Below are 14,177 nucleotides of genomic sequence, written 5' to 3'. Positions count from 1 at the left end.
GTGTGTGTTCTGATTTATTCTTATCCCAAATTATCACTGTTGAGCCATTTTTATTTCATTTATTGTAATGGATATGTGTTAGTTTACATTTCTAATGTGTTCCATTCTAAAAGTAGCCTTTTATTTGAAGTGATTGCCCCTTTGTACACTTCAAAGGTTGCTTTCCAGCAGGGATGAGTTTGCAGTGTGGAGATTTGCACAGTGATTGACTAATCAGAGTCCATCACTAAAATTTAAATTAGAGCTGTGTCAATATGGTTAAATCACATTTTACATTTAATAAATAAAGTATATAATGAGAAGAAATGTGCATCATGAAGTATAAGAAAGTGTCAGCCTGGGATTCTAGACCTTGGCGAAGATGCCAGTTAAGATGTAACTATGATGACAAGAACAGGAAGGAGGGCAGGTGGAAGATGGTCAGCCTGGCTTTAAACTGGAGCTCCTAACATCCTTGGGCTTCAGGTGTGTCCTGTTCCTTCCTGTGTTGTGCTAGCCAATTCCCCCAGCTCACCGTGAGAAGATGGATTCTGATGAGGAGCCAGAGGCCTTTGAATAACCCCAAGGCTAACATGTTACGTAAAATTTATGTATGCAAACCCACTAACAGACAAAGATTTGAAGAAAGGACGTGTTCTACATTTTGTTAAACAGTCATATTTTTCTGGCTAAATGCAAACTTTTAATATGTTGTATAAAATTAATTGAGGAAATTATTTAAGTGTTCTTGAGAATATTGACTGTCAAAGTATGATTGTTGCTGGAACATTTAAAAATATTTTATTAATTATCTTTATTTTATGTGTATGAGTATATTGCCTGCATGTATGTAAATGCACCCATGTCATGAAATTCCCATGAAGGTCAGAAGAAGGCATTGGATCCCCTGGAACTGGAGCTATGGACAGTTGTTAGCTGCCAGTGGGTGCTGGAAATTGAACTGGGTCCTCTGAAAGTGTAGCCAGTGCTCTCCAGCCCCTCATTGTAAAAACATTTGTTTGCTCATATATTTCTGTCCGCTTTATTATTACCCAGTTCTCACTCCCTCTACATAGTGACACAGAGGACATGCCATTTACTTGTTCCTTCATTCATTGTATTGTGCAAAGAATCATTGAAATAAACATCATTTTACTTCATAAAATCTTTTGGGCTGAATAAGTTTGTGTTGATTTGAAGATACACCATAGAAACCAAACAGATTAGTTGAGCAAAAATATGTTCTGCCCTTAACTGTACTGAAAATAGTTCCAAGAATAAGGAGCGCCATCTTCGACCTGACAGAAAACTTATTGGAAGTTCCAGAACACTTTTTATTTGAAGTGTGACCTTTTCCAAGTTGATCTATCGAAGCTCAGCACACTTTGACTTAAATGACGAAATGTCGCTAATTAGTGGAAAGTGTATTGTGTCATTTAAACTTAAAAAAATGTGCCATAATCTGATTGACATAGACCTGAATTCTATTGTTGACTGCTTGTATAATAGCAACAGCTCATTAAGGAAAAGAATAAAGGAAAGCTGCATCTACCCCATCCAGATGCAGTAAGGAGGCTTCCTTCTCTAAGCTATGTAGGCCACAGCTACACAATTTAGGTTTCCCAGAACTGTATAGCATGTCCATGGCTGTAGGTCAAACATATAATTAGTGAAGTTTTACAGAAAATTGTTATTTCATAATTTTTGTATTATTTTCCCTAATGTACAGAAATGCTAATGGATATGGCCAGCATAAATGTTAGATTTAATGTGGAAAATTATTTCTTTGACTATTTTGATTTTCTTGCAGCTCTTCTAATGCAAATATCTTTACTTAGGTTCAGTCATTTATGAGGCTTTACAATTTGGAAGGAAAAAATATGCACCTCTATTTTGATGAATTTTTAATTAAAATTTAAGTTACTTGTTTTATAATTGAAGAAAAATATTTCAGTGGTACTAGCATATCTGATTTTTTATTAAGATAAATTATGGAGTCTCACATCATAGAGCCTAATATACTACTGCACATACAGTTATTTCTAAGTTCTAACAGTAACTAGACTAATTGTGAGATCTTGCCGTTTTATGCATTAACAGTAAAATGGTCTGTTGTTACTTCAGTTACTCATTTTAATGTATTTCCAAATATCTGTTTTACTTTATAACTCCAGATGGCTATTTTATGCATTTGAGGACATTATACAATGTGCTTATGGACAACAGGTTATTAAGAAGCTTCCTTGCAAACTCGTGGAAAACAAGAAAGTACCTGGAGACACATGTTTCTGAGCAGTTTTTGTTAATCTCTCAATATTTCTTCATTTAATATATCTTTTTTGGTTTTTTGAGACAGGGTCTCCCTGTAGCTCCTGCTGTCCTTTTTAAATATTTTATTTATTTTTATTTTATGTGTATGAGTGTTAGGCCTGCATATAGGTAAGTGCACCCATGTCGTGCAATGCCTGCGAAGGTCAGAAGAGGCTGTTGGATCCCCTGGGACAGGAGTTATGGACAGTTGTTAGCTGCCATGTGGGCACTGGGATTCTAATCTGGGTCTTCTGCAAGAACAACCAGTGCTCTTAACTGCTGAGCCATCTCTCCAGCCCCCATTTAATATATTTTACTTGTTATTTTAATTTTATGTGTATGAGTGTATTGCTTGCATGTATATAAGTGCACTTGTGTTGTACAATGCCAGGAAAATCAGAAGAGGGCGTTGGAGCCTCTGGAAGGAACTGGAGTCACGGACAGTTGTTAGCTGCCATGTGGGTGCTGGGAATCGAACCTGGTCCTCTGCAAGAGCAGCCAGTGTTTTTAACCACTGAGCCATCTCTGGCCCCTAATCTCTCAATATTTCATAAAACAATGAACTAAATATTGAAATCAAAGCTGTTCTAACAAGAAGAAGATCAGTTTTTACTGAAGGGATGGTTTTAACTCCTTCCTATCTTCCTAAGATAATTACCAAAACTTTTTTTTTTTTTTTGCCTCAACAGTAGCTCATGTGGATAGATGGATGGTATGGATATGCCATATGCAACCAAATAAACTCAAAAGGGAAATTTACCATTAACTTATAGTTACCATAGTAACTTACCATAGTCACTTATGGTGGATAGAAACAAGATTTTGTTGGCTCTTTTCTTTCCCAGGTTCTCCTATTTCTCAATTTTAGAAAGACAAGATAGATTATTTTCTTTGGAAGTTTCTTTAACACTCAAGTGTCAAGGTACCACTTAAAATATTGGAAAATACTGGATTCTTAATAATAAATTTCTGTTTATTTTCATAAGAAGAGCAGGAACAGCCACTGATTTTTTTTCCTACCTACATTTCTAGTTTCAATAATCCCTGAAACTACAATGATCACAAAAAGTCCATGCCTTTTACTCACACAGGCACAATATTAAAACATATAACAAGTAACCAGGGATTCTCTCCTTAACATGGCATAGGTTTCATTTAAACATGGAGCAGAAACAAGACCTTAAATGTAAGAAAATATGAAAATTGTATGTGAAGAAAGGAAATGTTCAGGGTGAAGGTGTCATGCTGACAACACATGATATATGACTTGGAAAACTGTTTCCAAACTAAATTCCAGCAAAGCCACTTCATAATATAGAATAAGTTTATGGTTATAGATTATTAGGAGTTTCCATAGAAAGAAGAATAGGCAAACACATATCACTTGATTAGCAAGAAAATGTGTAATACATCACCTGAGCATGTCTTTTCTTTGCTAACGAGTAGATGACCCGTCTTACCACTTTCAGAATGAGAAACTACAGGTCTGTTGAACTGGTTTCCTCATTCAGTGAGTTTTCTCATTTGATAGGTAAATCATAAGAATCACTTTCCATATTTTCACTATGGTCTTAATTCTTTTTGCCCAATTTCATATTTAAAAAAGAGTGGATCACCTTCTCTGTTAGTTAGGTTTCTGTCTGTAACAAAATACCTGAGATCAACAGCTTAAAAGACCTTCATTTTGAATCTCTGTTAAGGAGGGTTCAGTTCTTCCTTACTAGCATTTCTGGCCTGGGGTGAGGCAGAGCATCTTGTCAGGAGCAGAGTGCCTGTTCACCTCACACAGCAAGGAAGCAAAGAAAGTTCACTGAAGGTGAGAGGTTGTCACAATCCCCTCAGAGGGCCTGCTTGCAGCTGCTGGAGAGTGCCAATTAGGCCTTGCCCTGGAAAGGTCTCCCTGTGCCAAAGAGAAATCCTTGAACATTTGACTGAGAACTTTGGGCTCTTAACTAAAGCACTTTCTTCTTATTTAGGTATCTGTCGCCAGAGACAGAGAGACTTTTCTTCACCTATTTTGGTGGAACTCCTCAAAATCTCTGATAATCACTAATACTTTTTTAAATGGAATGAGGGGCTGGAGTCATGGCTCAGCAGTTAAGCACTGGCTGCTCTTACAGTGGTCCTGGGTTCAATTCACAGGACCCACATGGCAACTAACAACCACCTGAAAATCCAGTTCTAGGGGATTCAATGTCCTCTTCGGGCCTCTGCAGGCATTGCATGGCATGGGTGCAGTTTCACACATGCAGTCAATACACTCATGCATATAAAATAAAATTTTAAAAAATCTTAATAAAATATCATTCCAAAGAGTGAATTTTCCTCTGTGAGGTATTCGAAGCAATTTTGAAAACAAGACATGATGTGAATGGCATGTAAGAAGCAGAGCTGTAGTTTTTAAAATTATTTATTTAATAACCACATGATTAGAAGAAGCATTTCATTACAGCTTTAACATATTCAATAAAAATTTCCATAGCAAAAATGCATCTCTTTCAAAATTGGCTATAAATTTTTAGGTTCACAGTTGAATTAATACAGTTATAAAATATTGAACTCAGTAAAAACCCTATAAGACATAAAATTGAATCAGGTTTTAACATTTAAAAATCGTCTCTATTTCATTTTACAATATACTGTTTAATATAGAAAAAACTCATTTTTAATGCTACTAACACTTAGATGTTTGCACATGCATCTCTAATATCTATGTATCTGATTATTACTAGTCATAGTCGGTTACACTCGGATCCTTGGCATCTGACCATGGCTATAGTCATTAGGTAGATTTCAATAGTAATGTTTTTCACCTCTACTAATTAGCATGAAGCAAAATTTATGCTTCTTCCTCAGATATAACTCATTTTTTTATTTGCTGACTTTTGTGTGTGTATTTCATACAGAACATCCCAGACAATCTTATTCATCTATATACCCACTTCCCAAATGGCACCCTCCCATAGCCTCCCATTTCCCATACACCGGAGCCCATATACTCTGTCATCCCTGTTACTGTCCACTGTGTTGTTGGCATCCTCAGCTGTTCACCAGTGCTTGTACATCTGCTGAAACTAGTCAGCCTATCTAGAGTTCCTTATTTTAGGAAGATAAGTGCAGAGCTGTATTTTTAAAAATAAATGGTCTGAGGGAAAGTAAAAGGGCATGTTAAACCAGAAAGAGCCACAAGGCGTGCCTGACATGTTATGTAAAACAAAACTGCTCTTATGACGGGCTACTGAGAAAGTTACAAAGCAGTTGAGTTTCTGTTTGTTTTCAAATAAGTGATTCACAAATAAGGGATGATAGGGGAATTAGAACATATCCCCAAATACAGTAAGTCCATAGTCAAATGAAATCTATAGCCAAGGGGCTGAAGAGATGGCTCAGCGATTAAGAGTACTGGTTACTCTTTCAGAGGACCCAGGTTCAATTCCTAGCACCCACATGGCAGCTAACAACTGTCTGTAACTCCGGTTCCAGGGAAATCCAATGCATTCTCCTCACCTCTGTGGGCACTGCATGACATGGATGCACTTATATACATGCAGGTAATACAGTCATACAAATAAAACAAAAATAATGAAATTAAAATAAATATTTAAAATCTATAGCCAAATATGTTTCAAAATATTTTCACAAGATCAAAGTACAGGTCTACTCTGAAATAATATTTCATATTTACCTTGAAAAATTAATTAATAACTGGAAAACATGTTAAAAGGGGATATAACAAAGGTACTTCCAAAAATAATGTGATACAAGATGTTTCCAGGAAGTTCCTTATATTTTTAAAGTGAAAGGTAAGTCTTATGAAATGAAACTCATCTAGCTTAGAAAAATGATAGAACTATCTACAAAATATTTTGTGTTAATAAAAACAATTTTCAAAGCTTGAAACAAACACAGATAAATTCTTATAAAGTTAAATGAATCCAAATATGCTAAAAAATTATTTCCAGATGCTTAGTATAGAAGAAGTCTCAATGCAAACTCTCAATATATTAGTAGAGAATTATACCAAGGCATCTTCAGGCAACTAATTGTCAAGGAAAGCACAAAGGGCATCCACTGAGGACGGTCTCTAATAAATGTTAGAAGACTGAAGATCCTGGAGAACAATGAAGTTTGATCATATTCTTCACAGGTTGTAAAAGAATAATTCTAAGTGAGTGAGAAATCTAGATTTGAGAGCTGAAACTCTAAATCTGCTAGACTTAAACACTGGGGAAGATACTGGCAAAACAGGTTTTTATTGGATCCCAAAGTACAGGAAACAGAGCAAAAACCAAAAATATACTGAACATAGAATCTTATTCACTACAAATGAAATACTTAAAGAATGAAAAGATAACGTACTTAATGGAAGGAAACATTTGACAAATGGTCATTTGACAAAGGCTTAATAATCAGACTATATAAGGAATTTTAAAATGAATAACAAAAGGAATTAAGATATCACCTGAACAGATACTCCTCAAAGGACAAAATATGAAGAAGTAAGAAAGATCGGAAAAAATGATGGATACAAGTTGTTAGAGAAATGGAAATGAAAGGACAGTGAGGTCATCTGACTCCAGTAGGAAAACAGAAAACAAGTAAACATCCCTTCCAAAAATATATCTCACAAATAGACAGAAATAGGAAAGCAAGTGCTGTGGAGAAAAATGAACCCTCCTCACACACCAGGGGTGAGTAGAAAGTAACAGAACTTCTGTGAGAAAACTATGGAGAATTCTCAAATAACTAAAAATAGATCTCCCATATGTGCCAGATAGTTATTGTACTTCTGGGTCAATATTTAAAGGAATGAAATCAGTATATCAAAGCAATACTTGGACACCCAGGTTTTTGTGGCACTATTCACAATAGCTGGGGATGAGGTCAGCCTGAGTGCTATTCATGGATAAAAAGATAAAGATAATGTGTATATGTGAAGACTCAATCAAACACAAAAGTGAAATTCTCTGGCTTGCCCAGAACAGGTAGAAGTAGAGGACGCTAGGTTAAGTGAAATAAAACAGACACAGAAAGACAAGCACACATGCTCTAGAAAAATGTGGACCCGAATGTGAAGTAGTACTTGCGAGAAGTTAGGAAGGGGAAATGTTAAGGTAGGCTGGACTTGATCAATGCATGTTTTATGTATGTGTGAACATATCAGACTGGACCACATTTATATGTACAATTAATATATATTAATACAAAATAAAATTTAGATATTACTGACACCCATATACACAAATTAAAATGGTTTACCTTTTCAAAAATTAAAATAGGAAACAATTTTGGAATGTCATACTAATACTGTGTTATAGTGCCCCATTATTGGGGACATATACTCTAGAATCTTGCAGAAACAACGTATGTTACCCAGTTTCAAATATGTAGCTTTCTCAACTGCACCCTAGCACTTTGATTTTATTTTAAAATAGTAAACATAAAACTTTAACACAATCTTCACCCTAACAGTACTTTTCATAGTTCAGCTCAGCAATGTTTGACCAGAGAGCTGTAGTAGGTGCACACAGATGCACACAGTGGCATTAGAAGAACATTGCATTTAAATCTGTTAAGGATGACACACAGCATAGTGTCAAAACTATGCATGTATACAATAGAGCCATCTCTAATATGTATGTGTAAATATTTCTCCAAAAGATAGATGTGCATATTCATCTACTTCGTTTTATCTGCACCTAACTGAAAGTCAACCTTATTGGAGTCTTACCAATGAATTGTATGTTTGTGTTAAAATTATTCCATTTTGAAAAGTTTCTGCTTTAATATATCACATTTATAATCTGAAAGTGGGGTGTATTGCCTGGGGTTATTTTTTCATTCCGTGGTTATTACTCTCTTCCCATAGTCAAGATTTTAATGTCTGGATAAAGGATTTGGCCTGCAACATACAGGATGACTACTGAAGGATATTTTCTATCACTTGACTAATGTTTTTTTTTTTTTAATTTATCTAATAGTCAGTAGGTGTATCAGCTTGCTTCTTTATTGCTGTGATAAAAACACTGACCAAAAGCAACTTGGGGAGGAAAGTGCTTATTTCAGCGTACAGTTCCAAGGCACAGTCCATCTTTGAGGGAAGTCAGGCAGGAGCTCAAGACAGGAACCTGGAGGCAGGAACTGAAGCAGAAATGGAGAGGAATGCTCCTTACTGGCTTGCGTCCTCTGGCTTTTGCTCACTTACCCTTTTAATACAGCCCAGGCCCACCTGCCTAGAGATGATGCTGTCCGCAATGGGTTGGGTCCTCCTTCATCAATTACCAATTAAGAAAATGTCTCTCAGACATGGCCACAAGCCAACCTGATGGAGGAAATTTCTCAAAGTTCCTTTTCCCCAGGTGTCCCTAGTTTGTGTAAAGCTGACGAAAACCAAGTATACACAACAGTGCTCCTTTGAGCTTTCTGATAGGGAATCAAAGTGACTTTGAAGTGGTAACTGATTTCAATGCAAAAAAATATATATGTCTCATTTACAAAACCCAGATTAAGTGATTACACTTCCTTTCCCAATATCAAGGGAAATTGTCCATTCCTGAATCTTCCTGAGAATGAGCATATTGTGAGTAAGCATTGTGTTCAGGCAAAAATACAATTCAATGGAAGATTTTAGACTTTGATCAGTAAGATCAGAGGAAACAGAGGCAGAATCCTTTAACACAGAATTAGAATTGGCTATACTTCTCAGTTATGGAAACTTGTTTGTAATAAATTGCAAATTTAAAATATGATTATTTTTGCATAATTTAAAATGTTCTGTTTTCAGGCATTCTGTACTCCAAAACACAGAATTTACATTCCTAATGTAAACCAAGGCTTGGCTGAATATTGTTTAGAATGCTAGCTTTGCTATATTTTTGTACATTCTTGAGTGAATCTTTTGTTGAATCTGTATATGTGTGTATGTGCATGTGTGCTCTGTGTATGTACCTCTGTGTGTGTGTGTGTGTGTGTGTGTGTGTGTGTGCAGTTCTGACAAAGTGAAAACCTCTATTTAAAGTTTATAAAGTTTTTGATGTTTCTTTAAAAATATAAATTCTTTTTAAAAATAAATATGTGCTAGAATGTAAAAAATTATAGGGCCATTGAGATTACTCAGCAATAAAAGCACTTGCCATCAAAGCCTGATAATCTGAGTTTGATCCTTGGAACCCATGGTGGAAGGAGACAACTGATCCCCTCAAGCTGCCCCTGACCTCCACCTGACTGCCTGGCACATGGATACCTGCCCAGGAGAAATGGCTCAGTGATTAAGAACACTGGCTGCTCTTGCAGATGACCCAAGTTCGATTTCTAGCATCCACACAGTGGTTAACAACTGTCTGTAACTTTAGTTATAGGGGATCCAACTCCTATCAGCTTCTAGCCTCCACGGGTATTGCATACACATGGTGCAACTACACACATGCAGGCAAAGCACTCATACATATAAAATAAAATTAAATAAGCAAATAAAAGTTTAAATAATACAACAAAAGTTATACTGAAGATATTTTAAAAAGTAAGAACAGCTAACAATATATTTTTAAAAGACTACAAAGGTTCTCACCAGCTATCTATGATAGTCAGGGAAATAGCATCCAGGTTCAAACCAGCATTTATATATTTCTATTAGATTGTTTTCTTGTTGACTGAGTGGCAGGGGCAGGGCCATATTAAGTGACACAAACAATGTCACAGGCAAGGCCACTGATCTCCCACCCCCGTTCTGGAGCCTGGGCTCTCACCATTTACTACCCTGCTGGTGACTAGGTTCCGCATGAAACCTGTGCCCTGCTCTCTCTTCATCACCAAAACATCCTAAGAGACTCATTAGTGCAAAGTTCCAGAGTTGCAAAGCTACACTGTAGCCTACTTCAGTAAGTAGGTTTCTAGGCTTTTCTTTTGTGATACAAGAATATAATAGAGGAATGATGAATAGTCAAACTCTTTGGGGAAACAGAAATGAAATGCTTATTAGAGTTAATTCTTTAGCTGTTCTGATTCAAATTATTCCCCTTCTAAGTTTCAAAGTCCAAGCAATAAGTAATAATAACAAAATGCATTAATCTAAAATAATGCCAAATGTATAGGTAAAAATCTAGCTTGTCATGATGTTTTAATTCTTTTCTCATTTTAAATACTTTTATATTCTATAAACTATATTGTTAAAGCTAGCTACCATTTAAATATCATGTAAATAGAAATAAAAAACAGATAAAGCGGGGGAAGCAAGTTAAAGTCTTACTTCTATGACAATGATGAGGTAAAGAGTGGGCACCACAGGTGATGTGTACAGGATGTACTCTAACTTGAACTTCAGGCCTTGGGGTTTGCCTGGCTCTAGAGGAAGTTGGCACAGGTCCCAAGGCATCCTTACCATTTCAAACACTACAGTCAGTCTCAACCTCCTTCAGAGTTAAGAGCTGTGTTTTTTGCCCAGGATCCATTTGGTATTCAGTGCTGGAGACTTAAAGGAACCGAAAGTATTCCAAAGTCCTTGAGGCCTAGACTTCCCTAGTGGCTGTTTAGATGAAGTGGCTGACAAGCCCTGGTAAAGCAGGCTGTCATCTTCCCTATGGATTGCCATTAATCAGGGAGAGTGAAGAAATCATGAGGGATCCAGTATGGTCATGGCTCCATTTTCTGCCTGCAGTGAATCATTCCTACAAGTGGTGCTTCCACGCAGTGTATCCAAAATCACCTCTCATCAAGGTGTCCCTTAAACTACGAGAGCCTAAAGAGGCGCCACCTCCTGTATCTTGCGCTTGTCTTGCTTCCCTTTCTTTCTTTTTATACTTTAGATATTGCTTCCCTGGAACTTAAAACCAATCTCTGAAGCATTCACACATAAATTTTGCCTTAAGCTATATTTCCTAAGGAAATAGATTCTTATTTCCTGTGTACTGGACAGATTCAGGGAGCCAAATGATTTTGTTGTGTGGCACTGTGATTTCCTAGATGCTAGCTTCTACCTTATTTTCATTCGGCCTCAGACAGTTTCAATTTCTGTAAGTTCAGGTGATTATATGATAAGATATAAGACCATAATGTCTGTGATTTTCAGAATATTTATTGTCCTAATTTGTCCATGTAAAGTTAGCTTTTGATCAGAAGGTAAGTTATGAATAAGTTGTTAAGTCCAAGTTCTTGGAAGAAGCGTGTCAAGAAAGGAAGATCCATATCAAGGGTAAATGCTGCTTCAGTTTGGACAAACTAGTCCTTCAAGGTGGAAATCAGAGACTCCCTGGTGGTCTAGTGGATCAGATTCAGCACTCTGAAGATGGACAGGGTCCATTTTAAAGCACTGTTATAAAGCTCACTAGATCCTTAGAGTAAAATATATCTAAGTTTAGCCCCTTTCCCTGCTGCTGAGAATGTGTTTATGCAGCAGAAACAGAAGCCAGTGAGCTGGGGATAGTGATGTATTTGTTGTGGTGAGCCACTGGCTGAGCAGTAAGGAGACCTGAGAGGAGGCCACAGTAAAGGTGCCAGAGAGTGACGTGACCAGCCTCGGTGGGTGTCTTCTGGTGAGCATTTTCATGTTGAATAATCCTTTCACATTCTAAATCAACCCAAAATTTATATGTATATCTTTCTCTTTAAACATATTCCTAAGTCAACTTGTAAGTGGGGCCGACATGTACCAATGCTCCAATTCCTATTTCCAGCATATTGTGAAAAATGTTCAATAAATCATTTGGCTCTGGCTTACAGCATGTTTCCCTTATCTGCAGATGTGTGGTGAGGGAGGGGAAGGGTTGGAAGCATGTCAGGGAACACAGTAGGAACAGAGCTACTTGTAAAAGTAACACACTCTATTTTTAGCTACTGCTCCCACTTGCCTTCATGATTTAGATCTCTAGAGCAGTTTGATTTCTCTGGACCACACAAGTTGATAATATTTCATTTGTGGAATACAGCTACCTGGTCACCAAATTCTATAATCAGTCATTCAATCTCTACCATGACCCAATAGTAGGCTAAGAATTATTTTGTAAAGGACAATAGTTATTTGTCAAGGAAGTCCTGGCTCTACTTAAAAAACCATAGGAATATTGCTGTGATGCTTTGTGTGAGAGTTCACCAAAATACTATATATTATCTGATATACAACAGACACTTTCAGTAATATTGGGTTCCCTCAGTTCTACCTCCTGACAGCTACTGGCAGGCAGCCCAAACCAGTCGCCACACTTCTTTCTTTCTTTTTTTTTTTTTTTCTTCTCTCTCAATACTGGTAGAATTTCAGGCTTCTCAGTAAATGAATCAGAGCAACATATTCAAATCAAGTTTTTATCTTTCCTACAAAATCCTAAAGAATGTTGTACAATGTCTTATGTTCCATCCTTTGTGTTAAAGATTTCAAATGAATAAAATTATTTTTCATTTTGAAAGGAACGTCCTGAAATTTTCAGGCTTCTGAATTCCCTACAGCCTCAGGCCCCTGTATTTTTGTGTGGTTCATTTCACCTCTCCTGGCAATAATGGCTTCTTAGTCATCTGGCATACCTGCTGCCTACTGCTCACTAGGTCCTGTGAGCCTAATATAATCAAGGTAGCAAGGCAGCTGTAGCCTGGGTGAAAACATTAAAAGGTGTTGAGTAAGGGTCACAAAATCACCGAAGCAAATGGATGAATATATATATATATATTATCCCTCATTAAATTAAAGCAAATAAATTCTGATATTTTTGCTAATTTGGGGAATGCAGAAAAAAGATATGAACTATCAATACTTGCAGATAATTTACTCTGAGTTTTGTTTGTATGCACAGGAAGATACCATATGAATATTATATGAACTAACAGCAGCATTAGGAATTGCTGGGTTTGTGTTATGAACTCATTCCCCAGGGTCTTCCTTCCTTCGGCATGGGACAATGGATACAGTAATTATCATGTCATTAAACTCCATATCCCTGTATCTCTTGCATTTGTTTGTGGTAGCCATCTCTAGGACTCACTCAAGCATGGCATGCTGGTTTCTAAGACCCTGTGGAATTAGGAAGGCATTCCACTGGGCTCTTTCAAATGCATTGGAGACTTGCTAACAATATTCTCTCAGTTGTTAACTATATTTATTCTCATTTTAATTTGTGAGACTACTTAACAACTGCTTGTTTCAAGAGCTAACAATTGCCAGGTCAAAGAGCCACTGGGTCTCATGACCAGATTTAAGAAATATCTCCATTTTCCAACTAATTTTAAAAAGCTCCACTTGGACCTGTGAGTACAAGTTCTGTCTTGTATTTGTAGGTGTTATTCTTAGCATGGAAATAGTGTTAACCCAGATAGTTTAGAATTTTTCTTGTCCTAGTGTATCCGTGTCATCTGGAGAAAGCTGGAGTGAAGTTCACAGCATAGCTCTGGTATTGTGAAGTTCTGTAGCCTCTGTTCACTGTTTCCTCTCATGTTTTCCTGTCCTTGATGTCTCACTAAGAATTCAGATGTTCTTGAAAGTGAGATGAGTTTCTTGCAGACAACAAAAAGATGGGTTTTGTTTCTTAATCCATTCACCTAGTCTGTGTCTTTTGACTGGGGAGTTCAGTCCATTAATATTTAAAGTTATTAATGAAAGAGTATTGAATCCTGTCATTTTTATTTCTGTTTACATTCGTGATGTAGCTGTATTTTCCACAGTTACACCTTCATTAGATTTCTTTCCACAATCCCTTGCATAAAGTCATTCCTTTCTTCAGCTCTTTGTATTCCCTCCAGAATGCTCTGAAAGGCTGAGTTTTGTGGACATGAATTCCTTCAGCCTATTTATGTCATGGAACATTTTTCTTTCCCCTTCTAGTATAATAGACATTTCGGCTAGGTATAGTAATCTGGGTTGGCATCTGTGGTCATTTAAAACTGGGAATACTTTGGTCCAGGCTCTTCTG

This window comes from Nannospalax galili, unplaced genomic scaffold (genome assembly GCF_000622305.1).
Source record: "Nannospalax galili isolate Female #2095 unplaced genomic scaffold, S.galili_v1.0 scaffold512, whole genome shotgun sequence".
NCBI classification, from domain to species: domain Eukaryota; kingdom Metazoa; phylum Chordata; class Mammalia; order Rodentia; family Spalacidae; genus Nannospalax; species Nannospalax galili.
This window is presented reverse-complemented; position numbering follows the sequence as displayed.